Source organism: Ranitomeya imitator, chromosome 9 (assembly GCF_032444005.1).
Source record: "Ranitomeya imitator isolate aRanImi1 chromosome 9, aRanImi1.pri, whole genome shotgun sequence".
Classification (NCBI taxonomy): domain Eukaryota; kingdom Metazoa; phylum Chordata; class Amphibia; order Anura; family Dendrobatidae; genus Ranitomeya; species Ranitomeya imitator.
In genome coordinates, this window is record NC_091290.1 from 18,368,051 (window position 1) to 18,389,283 (window position 21,233).

Sequence of the window (21,233 nt, forward strand, 5' to 3'; positions counted from 1 at the left end):
CAGCACAAAACTGTGGCTATAATAGTTGTCACCCAGCTTTCCCCAAAAAAATCCTAACGGAGGTGAGAGTTTTCTGCACTTGTAGAAAGTTTTTTGAGAGATGCAGAAACTTTATGTCTATAACTCCCCCGGATGATGTCACCGCCTCCAGGAGAGGGGGTCCCGCGATGTGAGTGGGCGAGACACTGTGGGAGGGGGCGTGCGCTCTGGGCGGCACATTACGGTAATGAGTGCGCCTGTGCCGGTGATTACGGTGAGAGAGTGTGTGGTGACTGGGAGCCGCGGCGGCAGCAGGAGACTCCGGGGTCCGGGGAGCAGATGTGCGGCCGGGACAGCGAGCAGTGACCGCGGAGCGGAGGGGCCACAGGTCAGAGGCTAAGGGGTCCGCACCGGGGAGGGACTGCTGGAGCCCCACTTGTGTGTGTAGCTGGGGGCTCACCCCTCTTTGTGACTATTGCACCCCATTAGCTGTAGGTAGTTGACTATTTCTGTTCCCTTTTTACTGTGGGTATTGCACATTTTGCTATGTCTCTGTGGGGGCTGCACTCCTGTATTTTCCTGTTTATATTTGTGTATTTATGATACACCTTCCCATGTGTGTGGGGGCTGCACCCAGTGGTTCATGGTGCACGCCGTATGTGTGTATATATATATATATATATATATATATATATATATGTGCTGTGCTCCCACCCCTTCCTTTGCACGTCGCTGTTGACTTTATCCCCCTCACAGATTGTCAGCAGCGCTGTTTGCAAATGATCTGCTTGTGATCTCCTCGCTGACTCCCTGCTGCCTGTCTGTGTGGGTGCTGCGTCCCTTTCTGTGACTGCAGACAGTTATTTCTGACGGTCACATTACTAATTAGCGCACCTGAGTGTAGGTGTTGGGCATTTTTTTCTGCAGCTCATTTGTGCAATCGGGTGCTGCACCCCCATTTCAAAACTGCTCTATACCTCAGGACATGGTGCCCCTTTACGTGTGTGTGTGCTAATGTTGGCTGTTTGGATAGTCAAGTGCTGCCATTCTGTAGCTGCCCCCACCCCCTTACCTCCTGTCCCCCCCACCCCCCCTTACCTCCTGTCCACCCCCCCTTACCTCCTGTCCACCCCCCCTTACCTCCTGTCCACCCCCCCTTACCTCCTGTCCCCCTCCACCTTACCTCCTGTCCCCCTCCACCTTACCTCCTGTCCCCCTCCACCTTACCTCCTGTCCCCCTCCACCTTACCTCCTGTCCCCCTCCACCTTACCTCCTGTCCCCCTCCACCTTACCTCCTGTCCCCCTCCACCTTACCTCCTGTCCCCCTCCACCTTACCTCCTGTCCCCCTCCACCTTACCTCCTGTCCCCCTCCACCTTACCTCCTGTCCCCCTCCACCTTACCTCCTGTCCCCCTCCACCTTACCTCCTGTCCCCCTCCACCTTACCTCCTGTCCCCCTCCACCTTACCTCCTGTCCCCCTCCACCTTACCTCCTGTCCCCCTCCACCTTACCTCCTGTCCCCCTCCACCTTACCTCCTGTCCCCCTCCACCTTACCTCCTGTCCCCCTCCACCTTACCTCCTGTCCCCCTCCACCTTACCTCCTGTCCCCCTCCACCTTACCTCCTGTCCCCCTCCACCTTACCTCCTGTCCCCCTCCACCTTACCTCCTGTCCACCCCCCCTTACCTCCTGTCCCCCTCCACCTTACCTCCTGTCCCCCTCCACCTTACCTCCTGTCCCCCTCCACCTTACCTCCTGTCCCCCTCCACCTTACCTCCTGTCCCCCTCCACCTTACCTCCTGTCCCCCTCCACCTTACCTCCTGTCCCCCTCCACCTTACCTCCTGTCCCCAGTGCAAATGTCGTCTGTAACTACTTATTGGACCTTATCTTGTAGCAAGTGTCTTTGGGCAGGGGGGTGCTGCGCACATCCGTATAACCCATATCTATCGCTGTGTATGGCTATGATTCTCTCATTTTTCTTGTAGTATCTGCACCCCATGTATTTACGGTAATTTTGCTATTGCAGCTGCACCCCCTTTTAATCTTTTATTTTTATATAGCGCGAACCTATTCCGCAGCACTTTACAGTTTTTGCACACATTATCGTGTGCCCCCTTTGACTGTGGCAGCTGCACCCCATTTATTGAAGCTTTACTCCCCTCTTTCTTTTTTGGCTGTCATCTGCACCACTTTTTCTCTCCTTTTTGGTGGGGGGATGTGGCAGCTGCACCCCATTTATTTATCTTTGCTATTGCAGCTGCATTTCCTCTTCCCTTTTTGTGTCATCTGCACCCCTTTCTCGGCGCTGTGGCAGCTGTACACCTTTCCGTCTGTGGCTTGCTATGGCACCTGCACCCCCTTTTTCTTCCTGACTGAATCTGCACCCCTTCTTTTTGGCTGTGAATGTTGTGCCCCCTCTCTCTCTCCCTCTGGCTGTGGACAGTCGGCTGCTGCCCTTTCTCTCTGGCCACATCCCCGGCTGGCTGCTCCTCTGTCTCATTTGCTTTTCATCCTTGCTTTCGGACCCCCAATTTAAGTTGACAGTTACTTTGATGCTACAAGCCCCCTGTATGTGTGTGATTGTGTTAGTGCCCTCTGTAGCATCCAGTTAGATCTAAAGGTTAAAATATTACAGTTTCCATATGAGACCCTTTGGAATATAATTATGATGTAATCTAATTATTAATTATGACAGTTCATTATGGGATTAATTCATCATACAGGTACAATCTAACAGTCTCCACATCAGAATCAAACAGTGGCATAAAATGTTGCTTTTCCCTTTAAAATCCCAGCGGCTGTAGTTCATTACAAGCACTTTCTGTATATTACACGGGTTCGTAGATGTAGCAGAGCTGAATTAGTCACACTTAGGCTGCCGTCACACTAGCAGTATTTGGTCTCTATTTTACATCAGTATTTGTAGCCAAAACCAGGAGTGGAACAATTGGAGGAAAAATATAATAGAAACATATGCACCACTTCTGTATTTATCACCCACTCCTGGTTTTGGCTACAAATACTGATGTAAAATACTGACCAAATACTGCTAGTGTGACGGCAGCCTAAGACTGCGTTGCTTGTGCATCTTGCCCTGCGAGTGTTTGCAGAATAACACGCTGGCTGTGAATCTACAGAGTGGCAAACTGGACTCTGCTACATCTGACTGTTATTTGTAAAGTGGTTAACCCAGTTTTGAAAACATCTGTCGGGGTTAAATCCCCATCCGCCAAGCTTCTATAGGGTCATGTAAGTCCCAGTAATGACATCTATAGCGCAGGGACTGTTCCCAACCTCTAACCTCGTCTGTCAGACCTACAGGACTCCTCTGTGTGGGAAACACTATCTCCTGATTCTGTGAAACTTTGTATATTTTCAGTACAGTTCTGCTTGGTACCCCAGGGCTATAACGAAATAACCTTAATGTCTGTGTTTTTCTTTTTTTCTGATCCTTGATCACTACAGCCCTGAGGGTCTCTCTGTGTTTTGAGCGGTGCCTATGTTTTTTGGTTGTTTATTAAATACCCCTTTATATGAAGTACCTATGTTTTATCTGTTTACCAAATATCCTTCATTTCTGATTTCTCTTTCTGCTCCTTGGGAAGGAAAAAGCTTGCGGCAACCAATATTCTCTTTTCCCAATGCCTAGGTGAACGGGTTAATGCTATGTTAAATGTAGGATTTATCATTGCAAAATCAGCCATTCTCAGGAGTGTGAGAAAGTTGGGTGACATTCAATAGCGCTGACAAAAAAAAAAAGGGGCACATCACCCAGCTTCTTTAGATTCCTACATGAATGTTTAATGCCAAATTGCAATTATGATGCATTATTCTACATCCGCATTTGCCATAGCCTAAAAATGCTAGGTGACAGCCAGTAGACCCACCCGAGGGGACATCACCCAGCTTCTCCAGATTCCTGAATTTGCAAGGAGCGATATAGGAACTGCATGGCATGTGTCTCTGCATATGTAACGTTCTGGAGTTTGGATAAGCCGGGTCACTATCGCCCTAATCAAAGTGTTGGTGGCTGAATAAACTTAATAGAGGACAATTCAAGGATTTGTTGTTTTTTTTTCTCCTTCTTCTTAAAGGAGCAGTGCCCTGTAAGGTCTGCATAGTGTTTAGGGTTAAGGATGCTTTGTCTCCTTGTTGTTACGTCTCGGTGTGCAAAACCTCGCTATGTTTGATTTTGGCTTGCATAGGTGTCAATACCCAAATTTGTTGGGACTTTCATTGATTAATTGGTTACAGCAGCATCTTGATGGGAGACTGGCACCACATTATCCTCAAGATCCTATTGTTACTCCCTTTGTCCCAAATTGTAGATTTGTCTCTGACCTACTCCAGGATGGTGCACTTCCAAATTGCCCTTTAAAATGGACGGTTAGTTGACCTTTCAAGCTTTGACTCCATCTCCTGAAAGAAATTTTAAAGTGACAGCGAGAAATGCTGCTAAAAGAGCAAGTGCCAGCGATGGAGAGGCAACCATTGCCCAAGAGCTGTGACTTAGTTAGTTAGTAGTAAGGCCGAAAAAAGACATTTGTCCATCCAGTTCAGCCTATATTCCATCATAATAAATCCCCAGATCTATGTCCTTCTACAGAACCTAATAATTGTATGATACAATATTGTTCTGCTCCAGGAAGACATCCAGGCCTCTCTTGAACCCCTCGACTGAGTTCGCCATCACCACCTCCTCAGGCAAGCAATTCCAGATTGTCACTGCCCTAACAGTAAAGAATCCTCTTCTATGTTGGTGGAAAAACCTTCTCTCCTCCAGATGCAAAGAATGCCCCCTTGTGCCCGTCACCTTCCTTGGTATAAACAGATCCTCAGCGAGATATTTGTATTGTCCCCTTATATACTTATACATGGTTATTAGATCGCCTCTCAGTCGTCTTTTTTCTAGACTAAATAATCCTAATTTCGCTAATCTATCTGGGTATTGTAGTTCTCCCATCCCCTTTATTAATTTTGTTGCCCTCCTTTGTACTCTCTCTAGTTCCATTATATCCTTCCTGAGCACCGGTGCCCAAAACTGGACACAGTACTCCATGTGCGGTCTAACTAGGGATTTGTACAGAGGCAGTATAATGCTCTCATCATGTGTATCCAGACCTCTTTTAATGCACCCCATGATCCTGTTTGCTTTGGCAGCTGCTGCCTGGCACTGGCTGCTCCAGGTAAGTTTATCATTAACTAGGATCCCCAAGTCCTTCTCCCTGTCAGATTTACCCAGTGGTTTCCCATTCAGTGTGTAATGGTGACATTGATTCCTTCTTCCCATGTGTATAACCTTACATTTATCATTGTTAAACCTCATCTGCCACCTTTCAGCCCAAGTTTCCAACTTATCCAGATCCATCTGTAGCAGAATACTATCTTCTCTTGTATTAACTGCTTTACATAGTTTTGTATCATCTGCAAATATCGATATTTTACTGTGTAAACCTTCTACCAGATCATTAATGAATATGTTGAAGAGAACAGGTCCCAATACTGACCCCTGCGGTACCCCACTGGTCACAGCGACCCAGTTAGAGACTATACCATTTATAACCACCCTCTACTTTCTATCACTAAGCCAGTTACTAACCCATTTACACACATGTTCCCCCAGACCAAGCATTCTCATTTTGTGTACCAACCTCTTGTGCGGCACGGTATCAAACGCTTTGGAAAAATCGAGATATACCACGTCCAATGACTCACCGTGGTCCAGCCTATAGCTTACCTCTTCATAAAAACTGATTAGATTGGTTTGACAGGAGCGATTTCTCATAAACCCATGCTGATATGGAGTTAAACAGTTATTCTCATTGAGATAATCCAGAATAACATCCCTCAGAAACCCTTCAAATATTTTACCAACAATAGAGGTTAGACTTACTGGCCTATAATTTCCAGGTTCACTTTTAGAGCCCTTTTTGAATATTGGCACCACATTTGCTATGCGCCAATCCTGCGGAACAGACCCTGTCGCTATAGAGTCACTAAAAATAAGAAATAATGGTTTATCTATTACATTACTTAGTTCTCTTAGTACTCGTGGGTGTATGCCATCCGGACCCGGAGATTTATCTATTTTAATCTTATTTAGCCGGTTTCGCACCTCTTCCTGGGTTAGATTGGTGACCCTTAATATAGGGTTTTCATTGTTTCTTGGGATTTCACCTAGCATTTCATTTTCCACCGTGAATACCGTGGAGAAGAAGGTGTTTAATATGTTAGCTTTTTCCTCGTCATCTACAACCATTCTTTCCTCACTATTTTTTAAGGGGCCTACATTTTCAGTTTTTATTCTTTTACTATTGATATAGTTGAAGAACAGTTTGGGATTAGTTTTACTCTCCTTAGCAATGTGCTTCTCTGTTTCCTTTTTGGCAGCTTTAATTAAATACCGCATATGATCACGACATGGTTTTTATAGTCAGTGACAGTAAGACTGGGAAATGGCTTCATAATGAATCGCTAACATCAAGAAAATGTTTTGCTTCCTGCTGCTGAATTTCCCTTGGGGCTGTTCTATCCTCCTTCAAGTGTAATCTAATTTTATGGTGACAGCAGGTGGCTAAGAGACCACCTGTGATGTCTACTAGAAGATGCACTGCCCTTTAGTGTCCCCATCTCCTCCTTGTCCCCATCTCCTCCGCACACCACCTGCTGCTAATGAACCATTGGATAGCACCTGGGGGGTGCATACATAACCAATTCCCCCAGGGGTTTATTGGTTCTTCAAAGCACAATAGTCCTGATTCATTATTGCAATTTGCATCCTTTTTTATTTATTTTTTTTGTTTTGTTTATTGTTTTTGATTTGCATCAAATTCTTCTTTTAAATTATTATTTTTTTCTAGTGCAAAATACAAACATACTCCAACCCCCCCCCCCCGAGTGATTTTATGCGCATCAGGACTTTTTGAGCAAATGTTACGACATTTTAGCAGAATGTGACCTTTTTTTGCTCTTAAAAGGTTAAAGTGAAATAACTTTTCTTGTTTTCGCTTGAGATTAATGAACAGTTTGCGCCAATTCTTTTTTTTAAAGAATTTGGCACAAAGTCAACGAATGGTACCAGACAAGAAAAAAGTAATGATCGATCTGATTCATAATGTTAGAGTTCCACTAGATGAATTTTGGGTGGAGAAACTCATGATAGCTAGCGGTCACCAGGATGCCCTTTGCGCCCACTGAGCGACGCTGTCGCCACTACATTTTAGCTTTATACTTGTTATGGGCTGGAGGCAGCAGAGTTGATTATGGCTTTTTTTTGGGCTCTTTATTGCTTTTGCTTTCACACTTGAAGTCTTATGTAAAATGGAAAATTAAAAATCCAGATATCACATTGACTCGTGTTACGTATGCTTGACCAACTGAGCTCTGTTGCCTAACGATTAAGGAAGCTGGGGATCTAGTAAAAGCTGTTTGACTCACAGATTGTCGCTCCCGGTCCTTGTCATTCCTGGATTGGATGAGTTGAATTTGCGACTGTGATAAGGCGCATTTGCCAAATGGGTTAACCACCAGAATAACATCTCCCCATGTTCTTATTGAAGAACGTCTTCTATCCCACAACTTCCGCACCGGTGAAGCAGTGAGGTGCACAAGACCTTCAGACATTAGGAGGAAGCCTTGGGAGCCTGACATCAAAAGGATAACAAAGTAACAAGGCAAGGATGATATTGGGAGTTTGACCTCAGAGATTGGCATTGAGTCTGCAAGAGGATAGCCAACATTGGGTGGGAATCTATGGATGCCTTGAGAAGGAAACCCAGTGAGATTTGGGTACAGGAGGATTTTGAAAAGTGGAAGAATGGGAATCCGAGAGGACCATTGGAAACTGGAAATGTGGCACTCGAGGAGATCATTGGAAGCCTGGGAAAGAGGCAGAAGACCAACAAAGGAGCCCCGGGACTGGTAAAGACCTGGAGTAACCTGTGAGTGATGGTCCTGCAACAAGGAAAAAACCCAAGGGGACTTAGGAAGGAATATTGGGACAGAACGCATCTACGTCTAAAACTGGTAATGGCAGAGTGTCCAGCCAGACTGGGATGAAATCTGCTTGGAGGAGGAATGTCATAGAAACTTACAAGTCAGGTGCTGGTAAAGAGATTGGGCAGATGGAACACTACTAGGAAAGAAGCCGTGGATGGAAACCTTGGTACTGGGTGTCTTTAAAGCGTATCTGTTCTTCAGCAACTGATTTTGGAAACACATCTTACTGCCTTGATTACCAAAAAATGAGTTAAAACTACTTATGGTGCAGAAAATAATAAAGAAACAAGACAGGAGGAGAATCGATGGCTTTGAAATGTGGAGCTGGAGAAGGACATTATTAATTCCATGGGTGGCAAGAAGAACAAACAAGGCAATTGTGTAACAAATCAAGCCAGACATGTCACTGGAAGCAAGGATCACCAAGCTACGACTTGTCTACTGTGAACACATCATATGAAGAGATCAATCACTGGAGAAGGACACCATGGGTGGAAGAATAGAAGGAACAAGGTGAAGAGGAAGATCAGCAGCCGGATGGTTTGATGCTATCAAGATCTCGTCGGAGAGGACCCTGGAGGACTTATCTAGGCTTCCTCAAGATCCATCTTCCTGCAGAGTGTTCATCCATCAAGTCGCCATCGCTCAGTGTTCATCCATCAAGTCGCCATCGCTCGAGATCTAGCCGAAGTCTGTTAAATAAAATAATCAGATTCTCACACTCTGTGATTCGTCTTCTGCTCTCTCTGCATCTGTGGATCCTCTGATTCAGCATTCAACTGAGGCAAATAAAGGGACCTTGTGTAAAGAGATGTCCGGGACGGTCACATGCCTGTTCTCCTGTAAGACAACTACTGTTACAGAATGTTCAGACATGTGATTATATTGTATTTCCAGAACTGTAGTTTTATTGTATGGTTTGTATAGTGATATGAGTTATAGAGGCGCATAAGACCTTATAGGCATCAATGCTGCGTGATTGATGTGCAAAGTTATTTATGTATAATGTATAGAGAAGATACAGTTGGCAGAATAGGAAGCAGTGTTTAGACTAGCGATAGTTACTGTAGGTACAGTAGAACAAGGTATGGTTGTTTGGGACCAGCCCTGCATGGGAGGGGTAGGTCGGTTTAAAAGAAAAGGCATTTCCTGGATTAGGCAGTCAATGAGAGTTGGTGTCTAAGACAGTGAGAGGTCCCAGTGGAGGTTTGGGTGTAGTTGGCACCACAAGTACATATTGTTCTGGAAGAATGAAGACGCACTATACGTCTTGTAGAAATGCCTGCGAGGTCTGGGACCTGTGGCCTTGATGTGCGCATTGGAACGTATGCTCTATTCTCTTCAGTCTGAGAAGCTGAGCCTGTTGTGATGGGGACAGTCCGGATGGAACAGAGACTGTCTGCATAATTGGAGGGTGCTGTGCCCGGTACCGCATATTGCACACTACTGGATCTGAACTGTCCAGTAAAGTGGAATGAACCAAGTATCTTCTGATGTGTGTGAGACCCTGGATCCATGGACCTGGATGCAGCGGAGTCCTCAGGCCTGAACATGCGTACACAGCACAATGTGGATGGAAAGGACCCTGTTTAGTTGTGGGGCAGCAGCAGCACTGGCCCTGGGCCCGGCTTCACTTGAACAAAGTGGGACTTTCACCATCCCAGTAGGAAGTAGTTAAAAAATTATTTTTCATCTTGTCAAATTAGTAAAATTGCAAAGTACTCATAAAAACAAGCAACTTTGCAATTTACCTCCTATTAAAAATTCTCTCTTTTCTCAAACTGAGGGATTCTTAATTCTACAGTTTATCGCTTATTGCCTAGGTTACCAGCTATCGCTGCAGTCTATCATAGGTGGCAGGTAATAGGCAAGTGCATGATACATGCAAGTTACTTGCTTTATAGGCTGCAAGTGCTGCTCCGATCACTAGATCTGGCGGGCGTGGCTGTTGCCCCTGGATCTGGCCGGTGTGGTTGTTGCTCCCTGGATCTGGCCGGCGTGGCTGTTGCCCCTGGATCTGGCCGGCGTGGCTGTTGCCCCTGGATCTGGCCGGCGTGGCTGTTGCTCCCTGGATCTGGCCGGCGTGGCTGTTGCTCCCTGGATCTGGCCGGCGTGGCTGTTGCTCCCTGGATCTGGCCGGCGTGGCTGTTGCTCCCTGGATCTGGCCGGCGTGGTTGTTGCTCCCTGGATCTGGTCGGCGTGGCTGTTGCCCCTGGATCTGGCCGGCGTGGTTGTTGCTCCTGGATCTGGCCGGCGTGGCTGTTGCTCCCTGGATCTGGCCGGCGTGGCTGTTGCTCCCTGGATCTGGCCGGCGTGGCTGTTGCTCCCTGGATCTGGCCGGCGTGGCTGTTGCTCCCTGGATCTGGCCGGCGTGGCTGTTGCTCCCTGGATCTGGCCGGCGTGGCTGTTGCTCCCTGGATCTGGCCGGCGTGGCTGTTGCTCCCTGGATCTGGCCGGCGTGGCTGTTGCTCCCTGGATCTGGCCGGCGTGGCTGTTGCTCCCTGGATCTGGCCGGCGTGGCTGTTGCTCCCTGGATCTGGCCGGCGTGGCTGTTGCTCCCTGGATCTGGCCGGCGTGGTTGTTGTTCCTGGATCTGGCCGGCGTGGTTGTTGCTCCTGGATCTGGCCGGCGTGGCTGTTGCTCCTGGATCTGGCCGGCGTGGCGGTTGCCCCTGGATCTGGCCGGCGTGGCGGTTGCCCCTGGATCTGGCCGGCGTGGCGGTTGCCCCTGGATCTGGCCGGCGTGGCCGTTGCCCCGGGATCTGGCCGGCGTGGCTGTTGCCCCGGGATCTGGCCGGCGTGGCTGTTGCCCCGGGATCTGGCCGGCGTGGCGGTTGGCCCTGTTCTTTGGCGATTCTACAAGGGTAAAGCTGTCTCTACTCGCAGCATGAGAGCGAGTGCAGCTCAGGCCAACGTAGAAACCATGAACTGGTGAGAGCGCACTGTCATTTGGCAAGCGGCGAGGCAGGAGAAGAACAATCGTGAGACGACCGATGTAAGAATCCAAACTGAATAAGTGAACCCTATTGATCTGGAAATGAAATGCTGGTAAGAATGCGGCAGGTTATCAGCCGTGATCTCTGCGCCTCGCACCCGCTGCATGTGATTGACTTTTACAGAGTTTCAGCCTGAAAAATAAAGCCGAAAAATCAGATGTAAATGGATCAGTGCTAGTGCAACATGTGTTAATTATCCCTGTGACTTAATGCGCCCATCACTCCAGGGAGCGCACCCCGGACATCTGTATCCTACACTCTGAAGGCAATCTGCGCTTGTCATAGTCTTCTTGCCTTACAGTTGGCGGAGGGTGAAGCCCCAGTGTCTGGGCCGCCTGCTTGCTGATACTTTACACCCCGGGAGTCGTAATTATGGCTCAGGCCAGATTTCTGCCATTATTTGTGACTGTTTGATCTGTTCTGCTGTTCTTGCCAACTTTCTGAGGCGGGTTTGGCTTGGAGCGTTGTAATAAATATACTATACGCCGAATATCCGTAACTATCGCTCCAATCTACCGTAATTTGCCTTCATGGTGCACATTTATTTTGGGTCTACATTAAACCTAGGTTCCTCTTGCTCCAGTTTGCTTGAAATGAAGCCTGGGATATGACACGTAATTATTTCTCCATCTTCATAAATTACCCAACCTGCAAATTGTCACCATTTGCAGATTTTTTGCTTTTGGTGGCTGGTAACCTGCTCTGATCATGTCTGATTGACGCAATGTATCAGAGCCCTCGGGGAAATGTTTCCTCTTATGAACACAAGCATGAGATCCTGAAAATATTGAGGATCCAAAACGCATATGTTAAAAAATAAATAAATAAAAATAGCGGAAAAATATATATTTTGATGAGAAAATAAACAAACCTGCTTTATGCTGGGCTCAGACGAACATATGCAAAATCATCCATTTTTTTTTTTTTTCCGACCAAAAAGAAAACTGTTTTTTTTCCATATTGCCATCCAAGTGTCTGATGTGTTTTTTTTTTTTTTATTTATTTATTCTTTTGCCATCAGAACAGCCTTATTTAATAGTCCACGTGAAATCTAATTTTTAACATTAAACGTGGCCTTAAAGAGAACCGACCGATCAGTGTCCAGTTTTTGCACTTTTCTACTGCTCCCTTGCGTATTCTTTTTTTTTTTTTTTTTAAATCCACCATATGGTTCCAGAGATGTAGGAATTTCTATTTGATTTTTTTTTAAATTTTTTGTTATAATCTTTACCAACATTGCGACTCTCAAGATCCTCGGGGGCGTGTCTTTAGGAAACTTTGCATTATTACCCTGTGAGCCCACGCCCCCTTAGTATAGACCATAACAATTGGTGCTAAATATAAACCCTCCAATTCCAGGAACCGTATGGCCGATTTTAAAACGCCAAAGAAACAAAAAAAATAATACACGGAGAGAATTAAAAAAAAAAAAAAAAAAAAAAAAAAAAAATCTGGATACTTTTGACCTTGTGTAAAGTTCTCTTTTAACCCCTTAATGACCGCCAATACGTCTTTTAACTGACCTGAGATATAAGAGACTAGCCTCCCCATACAGATGACAATCCAGCATCTGTCGGTTGTACACCATAGCTGACAACTTGCTGTACCAGCCACGATCAGTATTTGCACCATCTAAATCTGTTTAACCCCTTAGATGCTGCTGTCAATAGTGACTACATCATTATAAATGGTTAACAGAGTGTGGGGGCTTCTTCTTTGTCACAATTGGTGCCCTCAGATCATGATTTTGTTGTCCTGATGTTTGCCATGGCAATTCATGACCAAATAGCGGCCTTAGTCTGACGGCTGTTGTAATCTGTTTAGAAGTTAGCAACATTTAGGTGGTAAAAATACACATTTTCATTTCTGTCATACCACTTTGCATTAATTCCTGTAAAGCACCTGAAGGGTTAATAAACTACCTGACAGCAGTTTTCAATATGTTTAGGGGTGCTGTTTTTAAAATGGTATCATGTTTGTGGGTTTCCCAATATATGGGACCCCTAAAGTCACTTCAAACATGGATAAGTCCCTAAAAAAATAAATTTTGTAAATTTCTTTGAAAAAATGAAAAATTGCTGCTACATTTTTAAACCTCCTAAAATGCTAACAAAATAAAATAACATTTTACAAATGGTGCTGATGTAAAGCAGACATGTGGGAAATGTTATTTATTAATGGTTTGCTGTTGTATGACTATCTGGATTAAAGGGATAATCATTCAAATTTAGAAAATTGCTAATTTTTTAACATTTTTCTCAAATTTTTGATATTTTTTATAAATAAACACAAAAAATGTTGAACAAAATTTACCATTATCATAAAGTATAATGTGTCACGAAAAAACAGTCTCAAAATCACTGGGATTTGTTGAAGCGTTGCAGAGTTATTACCACATAAAGTGACACTGGTCAGATTTCAAAAATTTGGCTCGGTCACTAAGGGGTTAAGACTCCTGAATGTAAACCTATATAACTGCACATCTGTCTAAAGGTAGGAAACCTATATCTCTGCATATAAAGATTATTTTGCCATTCAGGATCCCGGGAAAGCTGGATGTTTGATAACTTTTAGAGGAAGCTTTAACAGCTGCCAGCTATAGAAGAGGCTGAAGTATTTATATTAACCAGCGATTTCCCCGTTAAGGGGCACGGTGTTGTGAATTCTGTGGTCAAGCTCCCTCCTGTGGTCATGAGTGGTACTTCGGCTGGTTCTGTCCATGAGCTTCCTTTGGTGGATGTGAGTGGGGCTGCGGCTTCTGAGTTTCCTTCCTCAGGTGATGAGGTTCAGTCGTTAGGTGCTGCTCTATTTAACTCCACCTAGTTCTTTGTTCCTGGCCTCCAGTCAATGTTCCAGTATTGGTCTTGCTCTCTCCTGGATCGTTCTTGTGGCCTGTCTGCCCTGCATAAGCTAAGTTCTGCTTGTGTTATTTTTGTTTGCTATATTTTCTGTCCAGCTTGCTATATTGGTTTGTCTTGCTTGCTGGAAGCTCTGGGACGCAGAGGAAGCACCTCCGTAGCGTTAGTCGGTGCGGAGGGTCTTTTTGCGCCCTCTGCGTGGTTGTTTGTAGGTTTTTGTGCTGACCGCAAAGCTATCTTTCCTATCCTCGGTCTGTTCAGTAAGTCGGGCCTCACTTTGCTAAAATCTATTTCATCTGTGTTTGTGTTTTCATCTTTACTCACAGTCATTATATGTGGGGGGCTGCCTTTTCCTTTGGGGAATTTCTCTGAGGCAAGGTAGGCTTATCTTTCTATCTTCAGGGCTAGCTAGTTTCTCAGGCTGTGCCCGAGGTGCCTAGGTCTGGTCAGGAGCGCTCCACGGCTACTTCTAGTGTGGTGTGATAGGATTAGGGATTGCGGTCAGCAGAGTTCCCACGTCTCAGAGCTCGTCCTATGTGTTTAGCAACTATCAGGTCATTTTCTGTGCTCGTAACCTCCAGGCCCATTGTGGTTCTGAATCACCAGTTCATAACAGCACGGTACACTTTCATGCCATTATTGCAGCTTTGGTGGTGTGCCTCCACTTTCCTGCCCTGTAATATGTATTGCTGATTACATCTTTAAATGGGATTATATTTCATTTTTTGAAACCACCCCCCACCCCCCCAAAGAAAAATCTATAAATAATTTAGATAACAGAGGGCCATCAATACCTGGTGCTTTTGATTTACTATCTGCAGCACTAATTACCAATATAGTCACCTGTCGTTAACCTCATTTTTCAGTCTTATGTGGATTTGCTCCACTCGCCTCTAAAGCTGCATACAGAATTGTGCTGGTTGCCCTTGGAAACAGACTACAGAGTAATTGGTTTGTTGTCAGGCATGTGACCAAATGGCTGTGCTCTGTGTAAGTCTTCTGTGCTCACAATGCAGCGCTGAATTTTGAATGCAGCTCTGGATGTGATTTTTGTAACAGTATTCATTATGTAAAAGATACATTTTTTGCAGGCGTAGTGATGAGTTCTGACATTTATTTTAATATGTTGCTTCCATTTGTATAGAGTAATGAACATATCCCTTTAATGAGCTGATTGCCGGTGGTCGCTCTCGCCACTGCCAGTCTCTGCACGGCAGGTGATGGATATGTCTGCCTGCTCCTCAGGGGAGGAGCTGAACCCCCTCTGCAGCCTGGCAGTATCGCCGATAAGGAACTTAATTGTCAGCTGCCAGAGGGGGAAGGAGATTGATTATGTACGTAAATTGTGTCAAGGAGCACATGGAAACAAAAACACATTGCAAATATATTATTTATACTGCTAGAACGACCAGCAGTGACTTTAAACAGAATTTTTGGACTTTAGGTTAGAAAATGATTAATGGGATCACCCTTATAGGATGGATTCAGACTGTTCATATTGCGGCCTGGCAGTCGGACATCTCTTGGGATCCGCACGCTGTCGTTTTTATTAATGACTGTACCCAGTATCTCATGTTTTCATAGGAAGATGTCCAGTTCTGCCCATCAGGAGAAGTTCTTGTGGGAACTTTTTTTTCTATCAACACACTTGCAGGTGGTGCTCAAGGCCGTGCGTGATCACACTGTTATAGGTTTGGATACCCCCACATTTTCCACCTCTGTGTGCTTGAGTACGGGGATTCCAGCATAAAAAAAACCATGGCTTCTCTCGATCATGTACAGCACCACCCCTGTCCGCAGCTGGTATTGCAGCTCCTTCACTTCGACCGTACATGGCTGTAATACCAGATACAACCTCTAGACAAAAGTGGCACTGTTTGAGAAGACGGCAGCCATGTTTTCAAATCTTGAACACCTTATTTAATGCTGTGGCATATGCTATTTCAAAGTCACAAGATCAGTTTAGTCAGAGTGGTTCACCTGGAAATCTTCCATAAATCTGCACATCTTAATTGTTTGTTCTGTTGCATTTCTGTGCAGCGGGCATCTACTTTCCTATAGTCTCTAATCCTGTCCATGCTGTAACAGAAATTCATGCAAAAAGAGTATATATTTCCATGTAGTGGCCAAATCTGTGTTTCCCCACTTTGTACTACTGAGGAGCTCCTCGTAGGCGGGGATACAGTGTGATTGTGAATGTCTCAGTCCTTCAGTTCTGACTGTTTATTAGCATACATTTTTATTATTATTTTTTTCTTACTGATCGGTTACCCGACTTCTGTGGCTTTGCTAGTCGTCCTTAGATCCCTCAGCTGTCAGCCTCGCTTGCATTAACGTCGCCCAACGCTGGGGAAATATCAGGAAGTTGTGGTGGAGAGAATTAGGGAGTCAACTGTCTGAAGAACAGCGTTATTGAAGAGCGAGCTGGAAAAATGCCAGATTTTGGGAATATAATGAAGTATTGAGATTTCTCAAGTAGATGGGGGAGGGAAGCGGCCCCCTTTAATGAATAGTGGTCCTTAATTACAGCCTGATGTTCCAGTCTAAGGATCCCTGAGGACTAGTAAGATGGTCCTGCCGCTCGCCGCGTCTACCAGTTAATGGCTCTCATCGTCTTGGCGCAGGAATGTAATTACTGTCTTGTTAACATTTATGCAGATCGCTGTGAAGGGGAAACCGAGGGTCTTCTGATAGAAATAAAAGTATAATCTGTGATTGGACAAGCATGTGCAGAGCTTGTCACCCAGCTTTCCCAGAGTGGTCAGCCTGCTGCTGCTTCTGGATTGCTCTTTAAAAGGGAAATCTTTTTTAATTATAATAAGCGGATCACAAAGGGTCTTACTGGGATCCCCAGTGATCAGTTGTAATCTCTAGGGAGACTTGTTTTCCTACAGCGCCACCACAGGAGAAATGAAGCATTACACCCTGCCTATTGAAATCAATGAGCTGCCGGAGTGATGCGTGGACAGGCTGGGTCCTCCAAGTAACAAACACTCTTACCACTCTCTAAATGGTCCTGAAAAGTGGATGGGATCAGAATACCCTAATAGTGTCCTAACTCCCTCTATGTTCACATGTCCAGTAATCGTGAGTGATGGCGAACGTCCTCAGATGACGTGTTATTGCAGCATGCTCCGGTGTTATCCGAGTGTTTTCAGTGTTCTCATATATTATGTTCTAGTCCCTGCGGCTGGTACAGTCACAACAGTCAGGGATTGCCAAAGCATGCAGCTGCAGGAACCAGAACATAGTGTTCGAGCACGCCGATAACACCTGAGCATGCTCAGATAACACCTTATAGGAGCACGTTCGCTCATCACTAGTAATTGTCAGTTAAAACGGATCCAGCAGCAATCTGTCAGGAAACACATTGTGCAGACACAGCTATTTTGTCCTGCTATGAAAAAAAAAATTCAACTGGATCTGTTTTGTCCAGCTAAAAAAATAAATAAAAAAAATGTGCTAGTTGTTTGCTGCTAGATCCATTCTAACTGATTACTGGACATGTGAACTTGGCCTTAAAAAAAGGTATCATAGCGTTTTTTTTTTTTTATCCCTGCAAAAAGTATTTACCACCAATCTACATCTCGGCAGATAAATACCCGACCCCAGAACCATGATCATCTGCCTTGTTCCCGTCACTGTCTCTCAGATGGAATGGAGAAGCAGCAGACAAGTGTGAGCTTCTGCTCCATTCATTCCTACACATACAGGGGAGGAATATGGAATAACTATCGTGACCAGTGGGGATCACAAAGTTATCTATTCTGTGGATAGGAAATAAACATGTTTTGGAGGGAGGAGGGGGTGACCTTTAAACCCCTAGAAATGTAAAGTTTTGCAACTCTTTAATAGACGTTGTTTCATTTTCTCGCTATTTTAAAGGTCACTGCTTGTGGACAGAGAATAGGAGCTTACATTGAGGTAGTAAACCTGCAGATAATGGCTAGTCCCGCTCTCAGGCGAGTAGATACAATGGTACCCATTCTAGACAATGCTCTGTGAGCTAAACACATCCACTAAAGCTTCTAGGGCTTTGCTACAATGTATCGAACTGGAGTCAAGGTTGTTCTGCTCACAGAAGTAGATACAATTGTATCTATTTCTAAGCAAAGAGCAGGACTAGCTTCATAGAGATCTAAACAAGTGTTCTGGTTCGCTGACCGCAGCCAGTGATCGTGAAAGTGCTAACAAATTGACACATAAACATTATTTATAGGGCTATTCCCAAAAAATCAAGTATAAATGGCTGATCGCTGGTGGTCCAACCTCCAACCACTGAGACCTCTCTTCCTTTCCCACTGAAGCCCAATTATGAGGGAAGCTGAAGTTCGCATGCTTTGTCTCCTCCCCAATCATTCACTATAGAACTGGGCAGCACTGTGGCTCAGGGGTTAGCACGGTGGCTCAGCGGTTAGCACGGTGGCTCAGCGGTTAGCACGGTGGCTCAGCGGTTAGCACGGTGGCTCAGCGGTTAGCACGGTGGCTCAGCGGTTAGCACGGTGGCTCAGCGGTTAGCACGGTGGCTCAGCGGTTAGCACGGTGGCTCAGCGGTTAGCACGGTGGCTCAGCGGTTAGCACGGTGGCTCAGCGGTTAGCACGGTGGCTCAGCGGTTAGCACGGTGGCTCAGCGGTTAGCACGGTGGCTCAGCGGTTAGCACGGTGGCTCAGCGGTTAGCACGGTGGCTCAGCGGTTAGCACGGTGGCTCAGCGGTTAGCACGGTGGCTCAGGGGTTAGCACTGTGCGGTGGCTCAGGGGTTAGCACTGTGCGGAGGCTCAGCGGTTAGCACTGTGCGGAGGCTCAGCAGGGTTAGATTGTGAGCCCCAACGGGGACAGTCACGATGATGCATATAAACATATATATGATGATGCTGTATAAGCAAAGCATTAAGGGCAGAAATAGCATGTGTGCCTCCGATCCTTTCAAGACTGGGTCCCAGAGCCCCATTCATGAGGGGCCCTAATGATCGGACCCACAGCTATCTGCACGTTATCCCTTTTTAATAGAAAATCACCCCCCCCTCTTCCTTCCCATATAACTGAGCAATAATAATAATAATAATTCATGGAGGGAAAAATGGTAACAAAATTCTCATTGGGGTCTGTTACAAACCCCCAAATATAACAGAAAGCATGGAAAGTCTACTTCTAAAGCAGATAGATGAAGCTGCAACCCATAATGAGGTCCTGGTTATGGGGGACTTTAACTACCCGGATATTAACTGGGAAACAGAAACCTGTGAAACCCATAAAGGCAACAGGTTTCTGCTAATAACCAAGAAAAATTATCTTTCACAATTGGTGCAGAATCCAACCAGAGGAGCAGCACTTTTAGACCTAATACTATCTAATAGACCTGACAGAATAACAAATCTGCAGGTGGTCGGGCATTTAGGAAATAGCGACCACAATATTGTGCAGTTTCACCTGTCTTTCACTAGGGGGACTTGTCAGGGAGTCACAAAAACACTGAACTTTAGGAAGGCAAAGTTTGACCAGCTTAGAGATGCCCTTAATCTGGTAGACTGGGACAATATCCTCAGAAATGAGAATACAGATAATAAATGGGAAATGTTTAAGAACATCCTAAATAGGCAGTTTAAGCGGTTTATACCTTGTGGGAATAAAAGGACTAGAAATAGGAAAAACCCAATGTGGCTAAACAAAGAAGTAAGACAGGCAATTAACAGTAAAAAGAAAGCATTTGCACTACTAAAGCAGGATGGCACCATTGAAGCTCTAAAAAACTATAGGGAGAAAAATACTTTATCTAAAAAACTAATTAAAGCTGCCAAAAAGGAAACAGAGAAGCACATTGCTAAGGAGAGTAAAACTAATCCCAAACTGTTCTTCAACTATATCAATAGTAAAAGAATAAAAACTGAAAATGTAGGCCCCTTAAAAAATAGTGAGGAAAGAATGGTTGTAGATGACGAGGAAAAAGCTAACATATTAAACACCTTCTTCTCCACGGTATTCACGGTGGAAAATGAAATGCTAGGTGAAATCCCAAGAAACAATGAAAACCCTATATTAAGGGTCACCAATCTAACCCAAGAAGAGGTGCGAAACCGGCTAAATAAGATTAAAATAGATAAATCTCCGGGTCCGGATGGCATACACCCACGAGTACTAAGGGAACTAAGTAATGTAATAGATAAACCATTATTTCTTATTTTTAGGGACTCTATAGCGACAGGGTCTGTTCCGCAGGACTGGCGCATAGCAAATGTGGTGCCAATATTCAAAAAGGGCTCTAAAAGTGAACCTGGAAATTATAGGCCAGTAAGTCTAACCTCTATTGTTGGTAAAATATTTGAAGGGTTTCTGAGGGATGTTATTCTGGATTATCTCAATGAGAATAACTGTGTAACTCCATATCAGCATGGGTTTATGAGAAATCGCTCCTGTCAAACCAATCTAATCAGTTTTTATGAAGAGGTAAGCTATAGGCTGGACCACGGTGAGTCATTGGACGTGGTATATCTCGATTTTTCCAAAGCGTTTGATACCGTGCCGCACAAGAGGTTGGTACACAAAATGAGAATGCTTGGTCTGGGGGAAAATGTGTGTAAATGGGTTAGTAACTGGCTTAGTGATAGAAAGCAGAGGGTGGTTATAAATGGTATAGTCTCTAACTGGGTCGCTGTGACCAGTGGGGTACCGCAGGGGTCAGTATTGGGACCTGTTCTCTTCAACATATTCATTAATGATCTGGTAGAAGGTTTACACAGTAAAATATCGATATTTGCAGATGATACAAAACTATGTAAAGCAGTTAATACAAGAGAAGATAGTATTCTGCTACAGATGGATCTGGATAGGTTGGAAACTTGGGCTGAAAGGTGGCAGATGAGGTTTAACAATGATAAATGTAAGGTTATACACATGGGAAGAGGGAATCAATATCACCATTACACACTGAACGGGAAACCACTGGGTAAATCTGACAGGGAGAAGGACTTGGGGATCCTAGTTAATGATAAACTTACCTGGAGCAGCCAGTGCCAGGCAGCAGCTGCCAAGTCAAACAGGATCATGGGGTGCATTAAAAGAGGTCTGGATACACATGATGAGAGCATTATACTGCCTCTGTACAAATCCCTAGTTAGACCGCACATGGAGTACTGTGTCCAGTTTTGGGCACCGGTGCTCAGGAAGGATATAATGGAACTAGAGAGAGTACAAAGGAGGGCAACAAAATTAATAAAGGGGATTGGAGAACTACAATACCCAGATAGATTAGCGAAATTAGGATTATTTAGTCTAGAAAAAAGACGACAGAGGGGCGATCTCATAACCATGTATAAGTATATAAGGGGACAATACAAATATCTCGCTGAGGATCTGTTTATACCAAGGAAGGTGACGGGCACAAGGGGGCATTCTTTGCGTCT

General features: G+C 45.0%; 1 protein-coding gene across 1 annotated transcript in view; it reads left to right on the forward strand.

Annotated features, from left to right (window-relative positions):
- The first annotated feature begins 229 nt into the window (after window positions 1–229).
- TP53I11 (tumor protein p53 inducible protein 11) overlaps window positions 230–21,233 on the forward strand; it is a 71,194-nt gene continuing 50,190 nt past the window's right edge. Inside the window, exon 1 of the mRNA XM_069740360.1 lies at window positions 230–367. The gene's annotated coding sequence lies outside the window, so the exon portion shown is untranslated. The remainder of the gene's footprint in view (window positions 368–21,233) is intronic.